The sequence below is a fragment of the Dermacentor silvarum genome, chromosome 1 (genome assembly GCF_013339745.2).
Source record: "Dermacentor silvarum isolate Dsil-2018 chromosome 1, BIME_Dsil_1.4, whole genome shotgun sequence".
Taxonomy (NCBI): domain Eukaryota; kingdom Metazoa; phylum Arthropoda; class Arachnida; order Ixodida; family Ixodidae; genus Dermacentor; species Dermacentor silvarum.
In genome coordinates, this window is record NC_051154.1 from 378408344 (window position 1) to 378426905 (window position 18562).

Here is an 18562-nt window from a genome sequence, read left to right on the forward strand (position 1 = left end):
CGATGAGCCCGTCCCGAACGTCACTCGCTAGAAATGATGAAAGCCGCGACGGCGCACAAGAGCAAAGGTAAACGACAAATTGATAACAGTAGTAATACTGTGAAAACCGGTTACTATCAAAAAGCAAACCATGTTGATGTGATAATAATAATAATTGCTGGAGTTTTACGTGCCAAAACCACGATCTGATCAGTAGGCATGACGCACTGGGGGACTCCGGATTAATTCTGACCACCTGGGGTTCTTTAACATAACCTAAATCTAAGTACACGGGTGTTCCTGCATTTCGCCTCGATCGAAATGCGGCCGCCGTGGCCGGGAATCAAACCCGCGTCCTTGAGCCAACAGCGGGACACCTCACCGGCTGAGCTAACACGGTGGTTGATGCTCACGTGACGTGGCGCACTGATGTTATCGTGGCAAACATGTTGCGACATTAGCACAACGAGTACCTGCATCTGTGACGTTACGGGCAAACCATCTATAAGTAAAAGCACCAGGACATACCTTTGAGCTCGGGATCTTGCTCCCATTCTTTTTTATACTTTTTAGCACACTTGGCCCACGTCCACATGGTTCGATTCACCTCTCCGAGGAAGGTGCGATCTTAAGTCCACACTATCGAAATGAATATCGCATGTAAGCACGAACAAAAATTCATCTCGCAGGGAAAGAAAACTGACAGTAAAGCTTAGTGTGAGAAATATGGAGCAGGTCGAAAGCTGTGCCCGGCGCGGTACTTCACCCAGAAGTCATGGCCATGAACACACTGGAGCGTGTCTTCTACCCGTGCTTCCCTTCTTTCATGTCGGCGCCACGATCGCCCGACCCCATTTTATTGTTCTCACTTTTTGAGCATAGCCATGTAAGTACAGTGCACTCTGAAAAACCATCGACTCCCAGGCTCATCCCGATGCCCCGGAATTGGGTGTCTGACGATGAAGCGGAGTGTAAGCTTGAGTGCGTCAAATATCAAAGTCACCGGCTCAGACAATGGTGCAGAGGGGGGGGAGAGATTTCGCCGCACACACGCACATCCGCACGGCCGGCTCAGCCAGCTAAAACGTAGCCTTCAAGATTTGTTTGTACTCCATCAGAGCCACCTCTGAAGCATGTATTAGGGCGCCACGTATAGCCCAAACAAACCCAAGTGGCAGATTTTTAGTCGCCCAAATATAGCCACCTAGCCAGCTCGTCCCAGTCAACGGCACAATTTTTTTCTGTAGCCCAATTTCCCTATATATAGCCAAACCTGGCAACACTGGCGCGCGCGTGTGTTTGTGAATGCGTGCGTGTGTGTGTGTGTGTGTGTGTGTGTGTGTGTGTGTGTGTGTGTGTGTGTGTGTGTGTGTGTGTGTGTGTGTGCGCGCACGCACACACACATACACACATTCGGAGTGTCGAACATTCGAAAAGGAATGAATAACCGACACTTTCCAAAAGTGAATTCTCGAATTGAATGCGGATCAACTAACAAGGACTATTGGATTCGTATTCAAAGTTTCGAATATTCGCGCACATATAGTTGTAACGTATCTCGACTGGCGCTTCAATTCTTATGTGGCAGCCATCAATGGCTCTTGCAAAACCATCTAAGTGGATAAAGTTTGAAACAGCTGAACGGCTTCTGCTGTCTGAGGTAATAATTCTGGTTCGCGCAAGTATACCGTGTCGTCCTGTATTAAAAATCTATAAGGCACAGCGCCTTAGCAACCACGGTTGAACGCGATTGGCTAAAACACCGCTGGCGCCGCTCGGCGCCCTTTGCAACCGCTATGAGAGTAGGCAGTGCTGCCTAACGCCTTTTACGCTTACCTAACCTAACCTTACCTGTCGTGGGCGACACGGAAAGGCAATAATTCTAACGGCGCGACATCAGGGCGTCACCGGTGGCGTTTCAGCCAATCTCGTTCAACCGTGGTTGCTAAGGCGCTGCACCTTCTAGATTTTCAACATATGTGACCGGGGCCGCAAGAACCATGTAACAAAAGCAGCAGAAGACCTCGAAGAAAAAGTGCAGACACCTGCTGAGCCATCTAGGGTAACACCCCGTGCACGAGAGGGACGAACGAGGGCGGAAATGGGCGCAGGCCCGAGCAGTTGAAGCGAGTGACGCTAAATGGACGGACCCCTTGTGCGTTTCACGTGTGTATTGTATCGAACAAGCGACTATTGCTAACCGTGTATCTTGATTAGCGTAATTAAATGAATAAAATAGTTCAATCGAAAAAAAGTAGGAGTGGAATTATCACCCGAACGACTACACCGGTATTTTTATTATCGTCTGCACAGATGCCACTACTCTGAATGATGAAGGCCTTGGAATATTGAAACAGGCTACCAGAAAAGGAAGACAAGGAGGCGAAGCACTCTCCCATGTTTTTCCATAGCATTGTTAACCCGCAAAATATTTATTAGCAACCACGTTTCCTAAGGTGGCGCTCGAGTTTTGCGGGCTCACTGCGCACGCAGGAGATTTAAAAATATAAACTGATCCCTTAGATAAGCGGTATTACAGGTCTCTCTCCTGAAAAAAAGAAACATAATCCCCCTAATGTTGGACAATCAGACTTCATTCAGCTTTAGTGGACAACATTATTCAAAACATTAATTCAAACAACCTCAGCGCCAAGAAGGTACAATCTCCTAAATGTATTGGAACTTCACTGACGTTAACTAGAAGCTAGCCCAGCATGAAAAAATTTCGATCGTACACACTTACCTTGAAGTACGCATTTTCAGCCTCCGCATTCTTGAAACACTATCACGCTCAAAAGAACATGCTGAGCGCCCAATAGTGTATACGTAGCATCGCACTTAGTCTATACGTGACACACACATACACAGGCACACACACACCCACGCACACACACACACACACACGCGCTCGCACACACACACAGACACACTCAAGCGCACACTCGCAGCAGACGCGCACGCACCCACGCACGCACACACATACACACACGCGCGCGCACACACATACACATACGCACGCACACACGCACGCGCATGCAAGTACTCACACATAATCACACACACGCGCGCGCACACACCTACACAGGCGCGCACACGCACACGCACACAAACACACATACGCATGCACTCACACACACACGCTTACGCACGCACAAACGCACGCAAACATACGCACACGCACATACATACGCACGCACACACAGACGCGTGCGCTCGCATTCACACACGCATACGCACGCACGCGCACACACATCAGCGCGCACACACACACAAGCGTATACACGCTCACACATACACGCACGCACACACATACGCACGCACGCACTCACACACACTCACACACTCACGCGCACGCACACACATACACACGCGCGCGCTCGCACGCGCGCACACACGCACACACATACGCACGCACGCACTCACACACACTCACACACTCACGCGCACGCACACACACGCGCATGCCCACACGCGCGCGCACACCCGCGCACGCGCAGAAACACACACTCACACACTCACGCGCACGCACACACACGCGCATGCCCACACGCGCGCGCACACCCGCGCACGCGCAGAAACACACACGCATGTACACACACACAAGCATGTGCGCACAGACACACACACATACATACGCACGCACACACGCACACACACTCGCACGTGAACGCATGTGAGTGCGTGTGTGTGTGCATGCGCGCACGCGTATGTGTGTCTACGCATGCGCGCGCCTACAGGTGTGTGTGTGTGTGAATGCGTACATGCGTGCGCGCGTGTGTGTGTATGTGTGTGTGTGTGTGTCTGTGAGTGCGTGCGCGTGCGTGTGTGCGTGCGTTCGTGTGTGTGTGCGCGCGTGTGTGTGTGCTTGCGTGCGTATGTGCGTGTGTGTGTGTGTGTGTGCGCGCATGTGTGCGTGCGTAGTCTTCGCGTGTGTGTGTGCGTGCGTATGTATGTGTGAATGCGTGCGTGCGCATGTGTGTGCGTGCGTATGTGTGTGCGTGGGTGCGTGCGTGCATGTGTGCGTGTGTGTGTGTTTGTGCGTGCGTGTGTGCGTGCGTGTGTGCGTGGCTGTGTTTGTGTGTCACGTATAGACTAAGTGCGATGCTACGTATGCACTAATTGGGCGCTCAGCATGTTCTTTTGAGCGTGACAGTGTCTCCAGAATGCGCAGGCTGAAAATGCGTACTTCAAGCTAAGTGTGCGCGATCGAATTTTTTTCATGCTGGGCTAGCTTCTATTTAACGTCAGCGAAGTTGCAATACATTTAGGAGATTGTACCTTCTTGGCGCTGAGGTTGTTTGAATTAATGTTTTGAATAATGTTGTCCACTAAAGCTAAATGAAGTCTGATTGTCCAACATTAGGGGGATTATGTTTCTTTTTTTCAGGAGAGAGACCTGTAATACCGCTTATCTAAGGGATCAGTTTATATTTTTAAATCTCCTGCGTGCGCAGTGAGCCCGCAAAACTCGAGCGCCACCTTAGGAAACGTGGTTGCTAATAAATATTTTGCGGGTTAACAATGCTATGGAAAAACATGGGAGAGTGCTTCGCCTCCTTGTCTTCCTTTTCTGGTAGCCTGTTTCAATATTCCAAGGCCTTCATCATTCAGAGTAGTGGCATCTGTGCAGACGATAATAAAAATACCGGTGTAGTCGTTCGGGTGATAATTCCACTCCTACTTTTTTTCGATTGAACTATTTTATTCATTTAATTACGCTAATCAAGATACACGGTTAGCAATAGTCGCTTGCTCGATACAATACACACGCGAAACGCACAAGGGGTCCGTCCATTTAGCGTCACTCGCTTCAACTGCTCGGGCCTGCGCCCATTTCCGCCCTCGTTCGTCCCTCTCGTGCACGGGGTGTTACCCTAGATGGCTCAGCAGGTGTCTGCACTTTTTCTTCGAGGTCTTCTGCTGCTTTTGTTACATGGTTCTTGCGGCCCCGGTCACATATGTTGAAAATCTAGAAGGTGCAGCGCCTTAGCAACCACGGTTGAACGAGATTGGCTGAAACGCCACCGGTGACGCCCTGATGTCGCGCCGTTAGAATTATTGCCTTTGCGTGTCGCCCACGACAGGTAAGGTTAGGTTAGGTAAGCGTAAAAGGCGTTAGGCAGCACTGCCTACTCTCATAGCGGTTGCAAAGGGCGCCGAGCAGCGCCAGCGGTGTTTTAGCCAATCGCGTTCAACCGTGGTTGCTAAGGCGCTGTGCCTTATAGATTTTTAATACAGGACGACACGGTATACTTGCGCGAACCAGAATTATTACCTCAGACAGCAGAAGCCGTTCAGCCGTTTCAAACTTTGGCCACTTAGATGGTTTTGCAAGAGCCATTGATGGCTGCCACATAAGAATTGAAGCGCCAGTCGAGATACGTTGCGACCATGCTTGCGCGAATATTCAAAATATTGAATACGAATCCAATAGTCCTTGTTAGTTGATTAACATTCGATTCGAGAATTCACTTTTCGAAAGTGTCGGTTATTCATTCCCTTTCGAATGTTCGACAATCCGAACATGGCCTCGGACATTCGAGTGAGAAAAGATGTAAGTGAGGACTGTTACGAATCACTTTGATGCAAAATTTGATAAATGCAGGCATTTTGATAAAAAAGTAAGCGGAACGACAGAGCATTTTTACCGCAAGTTTGATGGGGCATGTCTCAAAAATGATGTCATCCTTAGAATTCATTTCGAATGGATCCACCTTGCGAACTCCACGGCTACAATTTGTAAATTGCAATATGTGCCACAAAGTATTTAGTTAAAAACTTAATTAGTGAATTTTTTTTTCATTGATGAAATAAGAATTTCGATTTCTCGTGAAAGTAATCACCGCCTCTTCGAAAACACTTCATCAAGGACTAGAATTGTGCTGCCTGACGCAGGTGATTTTTATATATTATTTAATGTCTTGGCAAGAACAGCCGGTATATAGGGGTGTCATAAGTTCTGTGTGACAAATTGTTAGGACATGCTCTGTATGCTGTGTTGAGTACGAAAAAAAAGTTTTAAAGTTGAGAAAAAGTGTCCCATTTAGTACCTCACGACAAGCAACTGTTTGACAACGTGCTCTGTTCGCAAGAGGCTAGAACACGACACTGCGAGCACATAGCGGCGAGGTGGGATACGCCAGATTGGACCTCCGATAGAAGTCAGCTTAAGCGATAAGGGTGCGAAATGCGGTCGTGTCATAGCTGCTGGTCGTAGATTTGTGTCACAAGCATGTCTAAGCGTTAACTGCTAAGCATAACGGAGATGCTTACTAACAAGAACCGGCGAAGCGAAAGGCGTCCAGCAACAAATATATGGCCGCTAACCACGCTTCGCGTCGCCCATGTAGCTCATGCGCGCCAACGGGTGCGACAGTATTCCTTGTCGTCTCGCTCACTTTGTGGCTCACGTGTGGCTCCCTATTCACTTTGCTTCGTGAGAATGTGCTCGAAACGCGCATCTATGCGGCTACGCTTGAACGCACTATTAGGGACAGCAACAACAAAAAAAAAAAACTTGGCTGATAAATATCGCGTTTCGGCGTCGTATTACACCGACTAGCACCCGCCGCGGTGAGTCAGTGACATGGCGTTACGCTGCCGAAGACGAGGTCACGCGCATGGGCTGGCCTGAAAGCCCAGGCCGGGCTGGGGCCTAAGAGTTTCGAGCTTGGTTCAGGCCCGGGCATCAGTCGGGCCCGTATTAGGCACGGACATGCTATTTACGACTCCCCAAAACTGAAGACTTGAAAAGCTGCAGCCCTGTGCAAATCTTAGGTCAATTGTGTATGTCAGTTTATGGGATAGTCGAGGCAGGCAGGCCACGACAAAGCAGCTGTATACGCTGCACAGATTAGTCAACATTAGCGGCGCTCTTCGGTCACGCAGAGAACGGTACCAGTGATCAACCGCGCCCGGTGTACGCCCCGCTTTTAATGCCATCTGCATTATTTGCCTAATTCAGGCACTATCTATCTATCTATCTATCTATCTATCTATCTATCTATCTGTGTATCTTACGCCATGTGACTCAATTGTTGTCTGCTGACTTGAGCCATTACGTATGTCCTCGGGGTCATGGTAGTTCCGTAGTCGTCATACAGTCATGATCATCCCGTTCTAGTCATGTCGTCCTCGTAACACTGTTGTACCGTCGTCATCGTTTCAGAAACGTCATCAAATTGTCGTCATACCCTCATCGTCATATCGCCTTCCGAGTTCCATCGACGTCATTCCATCGTATTCATGCTGTCGTCATTCAATCGTGATTATTTCGCAGTTAATTGCTATGCCATCTTCGTCATTGCGTCGTCGACATACGGTCGTCGTCGTGGTCGCTCCATCGTCATCATTCCAGTTTCGTCATCTCATTCTCGTCATACTGTCGTCGTCCAGCCATCACCGTGCTACTCTTGTCGTCACTCGCCGGGTCCCCGTCGTCCCGCTGTTGTCGCATCGTCGCCATCATTTCAGAAATGTCACCCAATCATCATGCCGTCATCGTCATATACCGCTTTCGTCATTCCATCAACATAATTTCTCCTTCATTCCGTTATAATTGTGCTGTCGTCACATCAATGAATCAATCGTGATTACGCCACCGTCGTCATGGCATTGTAATAGCGTCGTAGCTATTTATCGTCATCTCTTCAGAATCATCTCATCGTCGTCATGCCGTCGTCCACATAATGCATTCGTCATGCTATCGACGTCATTCCTTCTTCGTAATCCCATCGTCGTCACTGCATGCGCCGTAGGCGTGCGGTCCTCGTCTTACTGTGGTGGCGAGCGCTAGTCATAACAAAGTGGGCCAATGACGGATACAGCGTACGTCGCATATAGCCGAAGCACTTTAAATATCAGGAGGACCACTACAGATTCTAAATAAAGGTGTCTTCGCCAATGCGGTTTGTCGTCACGTGGTCGCTACATTACGTGAATGCTAACCGCATTAACTTCGATAGTCATCTTAAGATGGCTTCTGCCGGAATTCTTTCGTCTTCGCGACGTTAAGAAACTCTGGTCATCATTTTTTCCAGGTTATTTAGACCTCGAATTCCTAGAAGTGATCATGCTCAGGCGTGTGACGGACGACCGGACTTACGATGGAGGTAGCGCTGTGAGCTTGACAGCGGCCCCGCCTATCAACAAGCGCATTGGGGTGGTTCGGAGGGACGGCGAAAGGCCGACTTCAAGAGTGGCCAAACATCACAGTTGACTCAAAATGACGAATAGGCAGTTATTTGCATTGCAATCGCGCTAAAGATATTTGAAACTAATTGATTGGTGCGAGACTCGCTGCAAAAAAAAAAAAAAAAAAAAAATCACTAGACTGTCTTCAGGTATCCTAGCTATCCTTCATATAGTAACCACAAGTGGAATATCAGTGAGAGGAGTTTTGGCACAGCTGGTTACATTTTTCAAGAACAGAAGACGTGCCTAGAGGCAGAGTCGTCGGCAATATTTTGTTGCTGCACAAAAACATGTATATTTTCAACAGCAGCCACTGATGTTCCGCTTTCCACTGCGTGTGCGTGATCAATTTAATGGCAAAAAACAAATTAAATAAATTTTCAACACGTTCTTAGAGTACTCAAATAAAGTGGCAGCAAATAAATTGTGCAAAGTTCATTCACATTTTTTTCTTTTTTGTGTGTGTGTGTGAGGGCATAGGGTAACTAGCTTCCGGCTCCCATTATTTTTCTTAATTCTCTGTTCCAGCGAGTTGAATGTTTTGCGCAGTTTATCGCAAAATTAGTTCAACTAATTAAATGTAGATTTTCAAGTGTCCATTTTTCTTAGATAAATACCTTAAGCCTACGCGGATGTTGCAAAATTTCTCAACATTGGTGAGAGGGATGTGAAATAGAAACAAATGCAGTAAATTTTATTGTCTCAGTGAATATTTTTTCAATGCTATTTTCACACGTTAAGGGGCTCAACCCTCGTGTTCGCTTCCTTGTATATGTTTTCATCGCACTAGGTGGATTCCCTGCGAATTTAAGTGAACGAACAAGCAGATCATATCGCAATCTTAAGGGAAAACAAGCTCCGTTACCTACGTTGTACACTGACTGTACTGAACCAAAAGTAGACAGAGTCCAAACTTGCTTATATTTCGAAACAAGGGTGCCTAAACTGTCGACTGAAAAAGTGACATCATATAATGAAGCCGAATAAAGCAATAAAAGTGCTATGTTTCGTATGAAAATATGGTTGCACATGAGCGCTAGCCTTGGGGATCACCATTTATGTTTAATAAAAGAAGCTTCTAGTGGCCGTGTATTATGGTAATCCTGAAAGCCGATAGACCAGCGTACTTAAATTTACATTCACGACATAATTATTGGCTCGAGTTCTATCACAGTACAGATCCGAATTATTAAATGAGATTGAAAAGTGAGATCAAATGGCTGGCGGTGTGTACGGGAGTGTTCACCTTTGCCTTCACTATAGTACATTTCCGTAGAACTATTTAGGAAATGTAGCACAACCGTTTATATCACACGTTAAACCACGATCATGGTGATCAATGGACTTACTTTTCTATACCTTCCTCCCTCATTGCATTCTCAATCATTGAATTCTACCGGTGCTAACATATGGAGCCGAAACATGGAGGTTAGCAAAGACTCTCGAGAACCAGTTAAGGACTGCACAAAGAGCGACGGAACGAAAAATGTTATACCTAGCGTTAAGAGATAGGAATAGAGTGGCGTGGATCAGAGAACAAACGGGGATAACCGATATTCTAGTTGACATTAAACGGGAAAATGGAGCTAGGCAGGGCATGTAATGCGTAGGATGGATAACCGGTGGACGATTAGAAGGGATACTAAAGGAAGGGAAGCGCAGTCGAGGATGGCAGAAAAGTAGGTGGAGTGATGACGTTAGGAAATTTTCAGGTGCAAGTTGGAATCAGCTAGCGCAGGACAGGATTAATTGCAGATCGCAGGGAGATGCCTTCGTCCTGCAGTGGACAGAAATATCGGCTGATGATGATGATAATGATGATGATGATGATGATGACCTTCTTCCCTTAATGCAAGCAGGCACCGTGCCACTACCGCTGGCTGTTGCCAGCCTCATGCCTCCCTATTTTCCAAACTGCCCATTGCATAGGCGTGTTTTCATGCCGAGTATTCGAATAATAATCTGTGCGTGTTCAGCTAGCAATGAAATGTTTATTTCTCGCACGGTTAAAGTAGATAGCAAGAGAGGACGCCGGGCAAGAAACTGCTTTGATGTAGCTTGAAGACCGCCTGGCACCCGTTGATTATAGGACAGTATCTTCACAATAACCCATAACCCGCCCTAGCTTCGTATAGGCTCAAGAGCTTATGGGTCGAACAGAACCGGGCCGGACCGGCTCGGGCCAAGCCGGAATCTTTCGGGGCCCGAGCCGGGTACGGACCAGGTTTAAAATCACCGGGCTGGGCTCGGGCGGGCCAACGCATGGTACTTTCGGGCTTGGGCCTAGACCGGGCCTAAGAAACCAGCCCGTGCAGGGCTCTAGTCACGGGTTTGATTCCCGGCCATCGCGGACGCATTCCGGTGGGGGCGGAATGCAAAAACGCTCGTGCACGGTGCCTTGGGTGCACGTTAAAGAACCTTCAAAATGAATCCGGAGCAAACTACTGCAGCCGTCCCTCACAATTAACTATATACTTTGCAGTTCCACGACGTTCCCTTCGTCACTGCCCCCCCCCCCCCTTCAAAAAAAAAAAAAAGAACAAAAAAGAACTAGGTCGTACCAGCTGCCCTGCCTGTGCTTACGCTTAAATTTGTAGTCGGTCTTGTCCTTATCTATACCACTGCTGCTTCGTTTTCGCGTTATCGCGAATGCTAGAGCCTACATGGTCTATAGGCTACAGAGATTTTACTTTTTGACTGATAGGCCATAGCTACAAAGATGTGGACCAGTAGAAGTATTAGCGAGAGAAGTAGCTCTCCTCGACGACGATCAACGCGGCTCACTTCTTTTATAAGTTAGGAGCTAGGCTTGGCTTTACGCATGAAATACATACATTGCAGATGCAACGCACTGTTTTTGTAGAACGCGCGTTAATTAAATGAATGAAAAATGGCATTCGCAAACGTTGAAATCAAATAAAATCCTGCGATGTAACTATGAAAACTAAGCAGAAGCGTGTAATAACGCCGGTGTTACATTTTTAGCTTTCAAATATAATCTCCACATGCCATACTGTTCGATACCGGAAGCCTGCAGAGCTCGTTTTATACGTTGTTTCCTGCTGCGGTGGTATATCTTAGATGACGTGACAAAAAACGCTTTCCGCCTGTTGTCCTAGTTACCCAAAGGGTCAAGTAAAAGCTGGTAGTGCGGCCATTTATGTAACGGATGCTTCGGTTGTTGACTGGCAGTCTGCTGCAAAAAGAGTTTGCCGCCTTAAAGGGATACGGACAGAAAATCTGAAATTTTACGAAAATGCTGAAAATGAATCCTTAGTGTGTGATTACACCGAAAAGAAGTAGTCACTCAGTTCAATTTCGAGCCGATGGCTTTATTTTTGGCGTTTAGGTGAGCACGAGCCTCGCCGCCCGACCCGCGGGAGTTGGAAGGCGTGACGTCACGACACCCTCGTCGGATAGCCAGCCGGCCGGCCGTGGTCATTCGAAGCACGCCGACGCCGCCCTCGCAAGCATGGATTCGAGTTCTGGTGCCTCTACCAGCTATCAGTACACGTCTGAAGACGAGGGCCATTCCAACTTGGCAAGAAATATTACCGCTTACGGTTACGAGTGTTCCGCGTCAAGCGACGAAGAAGAGCAGGTGGCCGTGGAAGTGCCGGTCTGGTTTTCGCTAACCGTAGTGCGAAGATTTCACTCTACACCAGACACTTGTGCAAGAATTATTTGTCATTTCCTCTGTAAACTTGCTTTTTCACGAGCGCACGCAGGCGAAGCAGCTGCGGGGTACTTCAGCTCGGCGTGGATAACTGAATAGTAGTTTATGCCGTCGGCGTGAGCAACTGCTGTGAGGTATCAGTACCTCCGAGAGTCTCACGTTCACTTCGCCAGCCGCCCAGCAGATGGCAGCACCTGTCTGGCGTTCTACCCAGTTTTCCCCGCTTTTAGATTGTGGAGAAGCAGAGCTGTGTGTGTGGCTGCCCCGCTGCCATGTATAGGACTGATCTCGTGAGTCGCGCTCGCGCGCGCTAGCCTTGTATTGTGTGGGCGTTTATTACGCACATCTTCCTCATCTGTATGTTATCATCATCATCCTCACACTTTTACCTATCCTCCTCTTCGCCGGTATATGTGATCATCATCATCACCTGTGTGCTGCGCTGGTTCGCTGACGAGCTCCCGGGCCTAATAAACGTCGTCCCAACCGAGACGTCACAAGTGGTACATACAGAAGTTTCGCCCTTATCTCCACGGCCGTCATTTCACCATCGTTACGGACCACCACGCTTTATGCTGGCTTTCCACGCTCAAGAACTTCTCTGGACGCCTGGGTCGCTGGATTTTGCGCCTTCAAGAGTAGGATTTCGAAATCATATACAAGTCCGGAAAGAAACACCAAGACGCCGACGCTCTTTCTCTCTGCCCGCTTCCCACGGCCCATCTCGACGCCTCTGCAATCACTTCGCACGTCACCAGTTCGACCGACACTGCTACGGTTTCCTCCCTGGCCTCAATGTACCAACTGCCTTTCGACGATGATCAACCACTCGCCTCTGGTCAGCTGGCTCACCCGTAATGTCAACGCTTCATTGATCACCTCTCTGGGGCTTCTCGTCCAACTAACGGGCGCCTCCGTCGCCAGCTCGCGCACTTTAAGCTGGACGATGGCGTGCTGTATCGCCGTATTTACCATCCTGACGGGCAACGCTGGGCGCCAGTTCTACCACGCTCTCTCCGACTTCGTGTCCTCAACGCCTTTCACGATGATTTGACAGCTGGCCACCTTGAGTTCCATAAAACCTATGACCGCATTCGAAGTCGTTTCTATTGGCCTGGCCTTTCTGCTAGCGTCGCCAGATACGTCGGTTCCTGCTCTCCCTGCCAGCGTCGCAAACTCCCATCATCTGCTCCTGTCGGCCAATTACAGCCGCTTCCGTGCCCCGCAGCCCCATTCGAGGTTGTTGGAATCGACCTTTACGGGCCCCTTGCGGTCACTACTGCTGGCAATCGATGGATAGTGACTGCCGTCGACCATCTGACGCGCTACGCTGAGACAGCTTCTGCTTCGGAAGTTGCTCACTTCGTTCTTGAAGCCATTATTCTACGCCATGGTGCTCCTCGTGTACTGCTCAGTGAACGAAGTTCTTCGAGCCTCCGGCACTGCCCACAAGACAGCTTCTAGCTATCACCCCCAGACTAACGGCCTGACCGAGCGGTTTCATCGCACCCTTGCCGACATGATCGCCGCTTATATTCAACCAGACCACAAAAACTGGGATGTTCTTTTACCATTCGTCACTTTCGCCTATAACACGGCCGTGCAGCGCACAACTGGCTACTCGCTATTTTACCTCGTTTATGGACGCTCCCCTACTTTCTTTCTAGACGTTTCATTCTTCAACTTCAAGGCTAATACATCTCTATCGTCGTGCGAAGAGTACATTTCCCGACTCGACCACAGTCGCCAGCTTGCTTGCCTGAACACAGAGGCCAGACAACAAGACCGGAAAAATATTTACGACGGATGTCATCGCGTTGTATCTTTTCGACCTGGTGACGAGGTCCTGCTCCTGACTCCTGTTCGCACCCCTGGTTTATGCGAAAAATTCCAGCCACGGTTCATCGGGCCGTACATAGTCCTTGGACAGACTTCGCCTGTCAACTATCGCGTCACTCCTCTTGACGCCCCTACAGACCGCCGTTGCCGCAATACCGAGGTTGTCCACGTCTCCCGCATGAAGCCCTTCACGCGGCGTGCCTCGACACCTTGACGGCCAGCCAGGATGGCCGCTTTCACGTCGGGGGGAAATTAGTGTGGGCGTTTATTACGCACATCTTCCTCATCTGTATGTTATCATCATCATCCTCACACTTTTACCTATACTCCTCTTCGCCTGTATATGTGATCATCATCATTGACTGTGTGCTGCGCTGGTTCGCTGACGAGCTACCGGGCCTAATAAACGTCGTCCCAACCGAGACGTCAAAATTGTTTTACTATGCTTTGCCAACATTTTTAAAGACATTACTGCCTTCGTGCTCAGCCTCGGGCATCTCGTTCTAGCCTCGCCCTCACGCAGCTCAAGAAGGCTGCAAGTGAACGAAAACAGTACCGACATCTTTTCGCCTCCTCTTTTCAAACACGCCGCTCATCATTTCTGCCTAGCGTTTTCGTGAGAAGACCGATGGCACAGCGTCAGGCTTTAGGCGTTGCCTTTTCAGCGACATGCCGAGGCACAGCCGGGCTGGTCACATAATCATCGTCGACGAAGTGGTCCGCGCAAATGAAGTCATTTTTTAGAGGTCTCCAGGCTGGGCGTGATGGCTGACAGGCAGGTATCCAAAGTTTACGCACCTTCTCGTCTCTGCAAAACGTGTGCGACGGCGTGTCACGACCGACTATGATGTTATAACAGCAATGTCTGGGCATTTCCTTCCGCCGCGACGAACGCGTCCTTACCCAGCGACGACCGCGGGAAGGCGCATGTAAGACGCACCACCTGCGTGGAGCGCCGATGGGGATAATGTTTCAGACGGACCACGTGTGAAGATCGCCGAAAGGGGTTAAACAAACGCTAGAAGGGACCGATACCCCCAGAAACACTGCGACGGGTGTGGCCGACCTTGGCGGCGCGCGCGTGTTATGGCGTCAAATTTCAGCTTCTGCCGGCGGCCGCTTGGACGCAAGGTGCAACAGAAAATTGCAAAAGAAAGATGTTTCTCGTTATGTTTTAAAGCAGCTTGTTGTATTCGTCATTTTCAACAGTTCAACTTTTGTTCCGACGCAAAAAACCACCCTCCAACGTTTGTGTCCGTATAGTGACGCACATTGAATAAGCCAGAACTCCTAGCGTTAGAGATTATAGCGTTTTGACTTTTCTGTAAAAAATCGCTGCATAGAGGTCCCCTTCGAGGGTCGCCAAACGCACTGCAAAGCAAGTGTATTTAAAAGGGTACTGACAAAAATATTTTGTATCTGGATTTGTGCTTGCTTTATTAGATAACTACCTACTCCGTAACAACGGTATGGTGCCAGAATTGTTCAAACGCTCAATAGATCATTAAATATATCTTCTTTCAATTCCACCACCCAGACAGCACGACAGCACTGGGCCAAGCATGGTCTAATACTCGCAGAAATTGGTACGGATTTTGGCCCAATCCTGGCATCATGGCAAAGTGCAACCCGATCCAATGGTCCACCCACTATTCGAGCCAAGATTGGCCGTACAGTTTGCCATTGTAGTATCCAATGTAGTTCAAGCGTAGAGCCAGTGCACAGCCATCCTGTATCCAGTGTTTCAAGAACATCCAGTGCTCAGCCATTCTGTATCCAACGTGTTCCAAGAATATCCAGTGCTCAGCCATTCTGTATCCAACGTGTTTTTAGAATATCCAGTGCTCAGCCATTTTGTATCCAATGAGTTTCAAGAATACCCAGTGCTTAGCCATTTTGTATCCAATGAGTTTCAAGAATATCCAGTGCTCAGCCATTTTGCATCCAATGTGGTTCAAGCATAGCCTGTACTCAGCCATTCTGTTGCTTGTATGCTAGCTTACTGCCTATACAATTAGTATTGAAGAAAACGTGATGGAAATAAGTGCGGGAAGGAAACTTCCTGAAGACACACGCAAAGCATAAACGAAAATATAATTTATTTAGAATACTATTTACAATACAATTCTTGAACTGATGCAGGCATCAGTAGGGGTGCTCAGCTCCAGGGGCAGCAGCAGGAGGAGGGGCAGGGGCGGCAGGGGCTGCAGGAGCAGGGGAAGGAGCAGGGGCAGCAGCAGCCGGACAGGAGGGGCCGACGGTGGACTTGCCAGGGACCTGAGGGCAAGGGTGGGGCAGGGAGAGGGCAGCAGTGGGCAGGCAATGATTCCTGCCCCGAAGGGAGGGATCATCGGGCTGCTCTGCTGCAAACGTTTCTGCGAAACGCCTCTTCCTGCCACCACCGCTGTCCACAGACCCTGGCAACCACTTAATGAAGTCCTGTGCTTGGGTCAGGTCACCCCCCCCCTTTCGCACAGATGACATCTGCACACAAACATGCAAAGACCACAATTAGTACATACAGCATGCAGCGTAAAGATCACCCACAATAGAGCAGGCAAACACATTCAACAAAAGAAAACCTTAACAGGAAATCAAGAGACTTAGTGAAATAAGTTGCTAAGTCTTTAGCACACAGTTTATCTGACAGAATTTGCCACCGCAGCCAACCTTATTGAATCGAGGTTCACAGCATGCTCAGCGGCGAAATGAAGGATACGCAAAGTAATGCTGTGGATAGTTAAATGCTGCTATCGCCTTCCCCGCCATGAAAATTCCTGATTCATTTACAGGATCTTCATCCCTGTTGCCTTCGTTGTCAGTCTTGTTTTTCCACCCTAACATAGCGTTAACGTCATCAGTGATGATCACACCATGTCTTTACTAACCGAGACATATTCAACTGTCTCACCCGCTGATGCTAAACGTGTAAGCTGCCTGGTGTGATGCAATTCATCGGCATGCTTGTCAAGCAATTCACCTAAGCTGTCATTGGTGCTAGTGCAGAGCACACTTTCGCAATTTCTGCAAGGGCAGTGGTGACTGAGTGGTGACTGGCTTTCATAGTAAAAAATGAAATGCGCCAACAGGGACGCCCAAATTTCTTCGTTGTATAAGCTGACAATTCATATGAAAGACAGGATTTTGGCAAGGACAACCTCATGTTATGCAAGCCATTTCGCTGTAGAGCTTCCATGCAAATTGCCAATGCATAATTAGGGGATGTGACATTAGAGTTCGGCTGTGTACACAATACTTCAACAATGCAAAAGGATGACTGAGGAAGCTTTACCTGTGACTATCCGGCATAACTTCAATTTGATGAAATCCCTCTTCCCCTTCCTGCTATGAAAGTTGTAAAGCACTTGGACGGGGTGCGCCATTACAACCTTCATGGCACTCGATGTCACCTCGCGCAGCGACTTCACTCCTATTTGCAGGAGGTGCTTGCGCTGCAAAATGCAAAAATTGCCAGAGATGTGGAAATGAGCATTGTATGTGGCAATGTTTTCAAGTTGAAAAATCTACCCAATACTACCAGAATATAACTTATTGCCAAGTGAAGTGAATTTTTAGCTGAGTGCAAAGCAAAACATTCTTTCTGGAAGAGGTTTGTGAAGCAATGCCCTTTAATCGTAAATGTGCTCCACAACACCTAAGCATTACTGGAAGAAACACAAACACGAAGTGCATCAAGTCTTGTTTGTTCTGTGCATTTCATGTTTGTGTTTCATAACCCTTAGCACAGTAACTATGTTCCATAGTAACTACGTCTCCAAGCTTTCACTATCATTTGTAAGCGCACCAATTCTACTTCCATGAAAATTCCCAATGCATAATTAGGGGATGTGACATTAGAGTGCAGGAAAGTCAGATCTACATACGTGTGGCACAAAACAGCTTAAAGGCATACCGACATGATATTTTCAGACCTTCACATCTTGCGTTAAAGGGACTGACAACCAGTTTTTAAAGACCTAGTTTTGTGGTAACCAAAAGCTAACCCTCAGCAATGTTTGCACCTGCAGCTTCGCAAATTGTGAAAACAGCCCATCATTCTGCTTTCACGGGATGAGGGGAACTGCAGTTAACTGCTCACATTTCGGCCTTTTCAACCACTTTTGAAAACATAAAGCTGGTACAACAAGTTTGCATTGTCGTACAGACCTTCTTACATTTGTACAGCGTTTTCCCCCCAATTATACGCCTACATCATGGCTGCCTGGCGCCCGTTATTATTCTGTCGATAGACTTACCAAGCGAACTCATCAAAAACAAAGACAGTGCCACTTTCGCCACAAACGAAGGCTTATCAGCATATTGTAAGGTGAAAAAAATAACAGAAAATGTGGGCTGCATTTCAATACTAATAAGAATACCATGAACCCCATACAATAATAGAAAGCCATGTGATAGGCCTCTTATTCATGGTAAATAAGGAACAGTGTCCTGAAAGCGTAGGGAGACGTAGACACACCACAAGTGCGGACTTTCAACTGGTAAGTTTATTGAATGAACGAATTTATGAACAGTTGCACATACACCTGGAAGGCAGTGAACAATTTATGACATGCACTCGTGGTTAGATCAGGTGATGCTAAAAAATAATGAATTAACAAAAATAAAAACCATCGCGCTGCTCCGCTGTCAACGATTTGCGTGGTCTAAAAAGAAAATTTTTTCTTGGAAGACTATTGCAGGCTGACTAATGCAACCTGTTCCTGCTTTCTGTATTTTATAGGCCTCGCAAATTTCATGCGTCAACTGGTCTGTGTGGCGAAAAAGTATCTCTGCCAAATGCAGCGTGGCTTCTTGGCGTAGGACATGTCCACGGGCCTGCTTTTTGCATCACAAAAATCGGAAGTATACGTGATC

The 18562-nt window shown here is 48.0% G+C and overlaps 1 long non-coding RNA gene across 1 annotated transcript; it reads right to left on the reverse strand.

Moving 5' to 3' along the window:
• Positions 1-15762: 15762 nt before the first annotated feature.
• On the reverse strand, positions 15763-16238 carry LOC125942438 (uncharacterized). The gene is made up of 2 exons (XR_007465110.1): positions 15934-16238; positions 15763-15891 (listed from the first exon to the last, which is right to left on the reverse strand). It is a non-coding gene; the product is annotated as an uncharacterized LOC125942438 (long non-coding RNA).
• Between the last annotated feature and the right edge of the window lie 2324 nt (positions 16239-18562).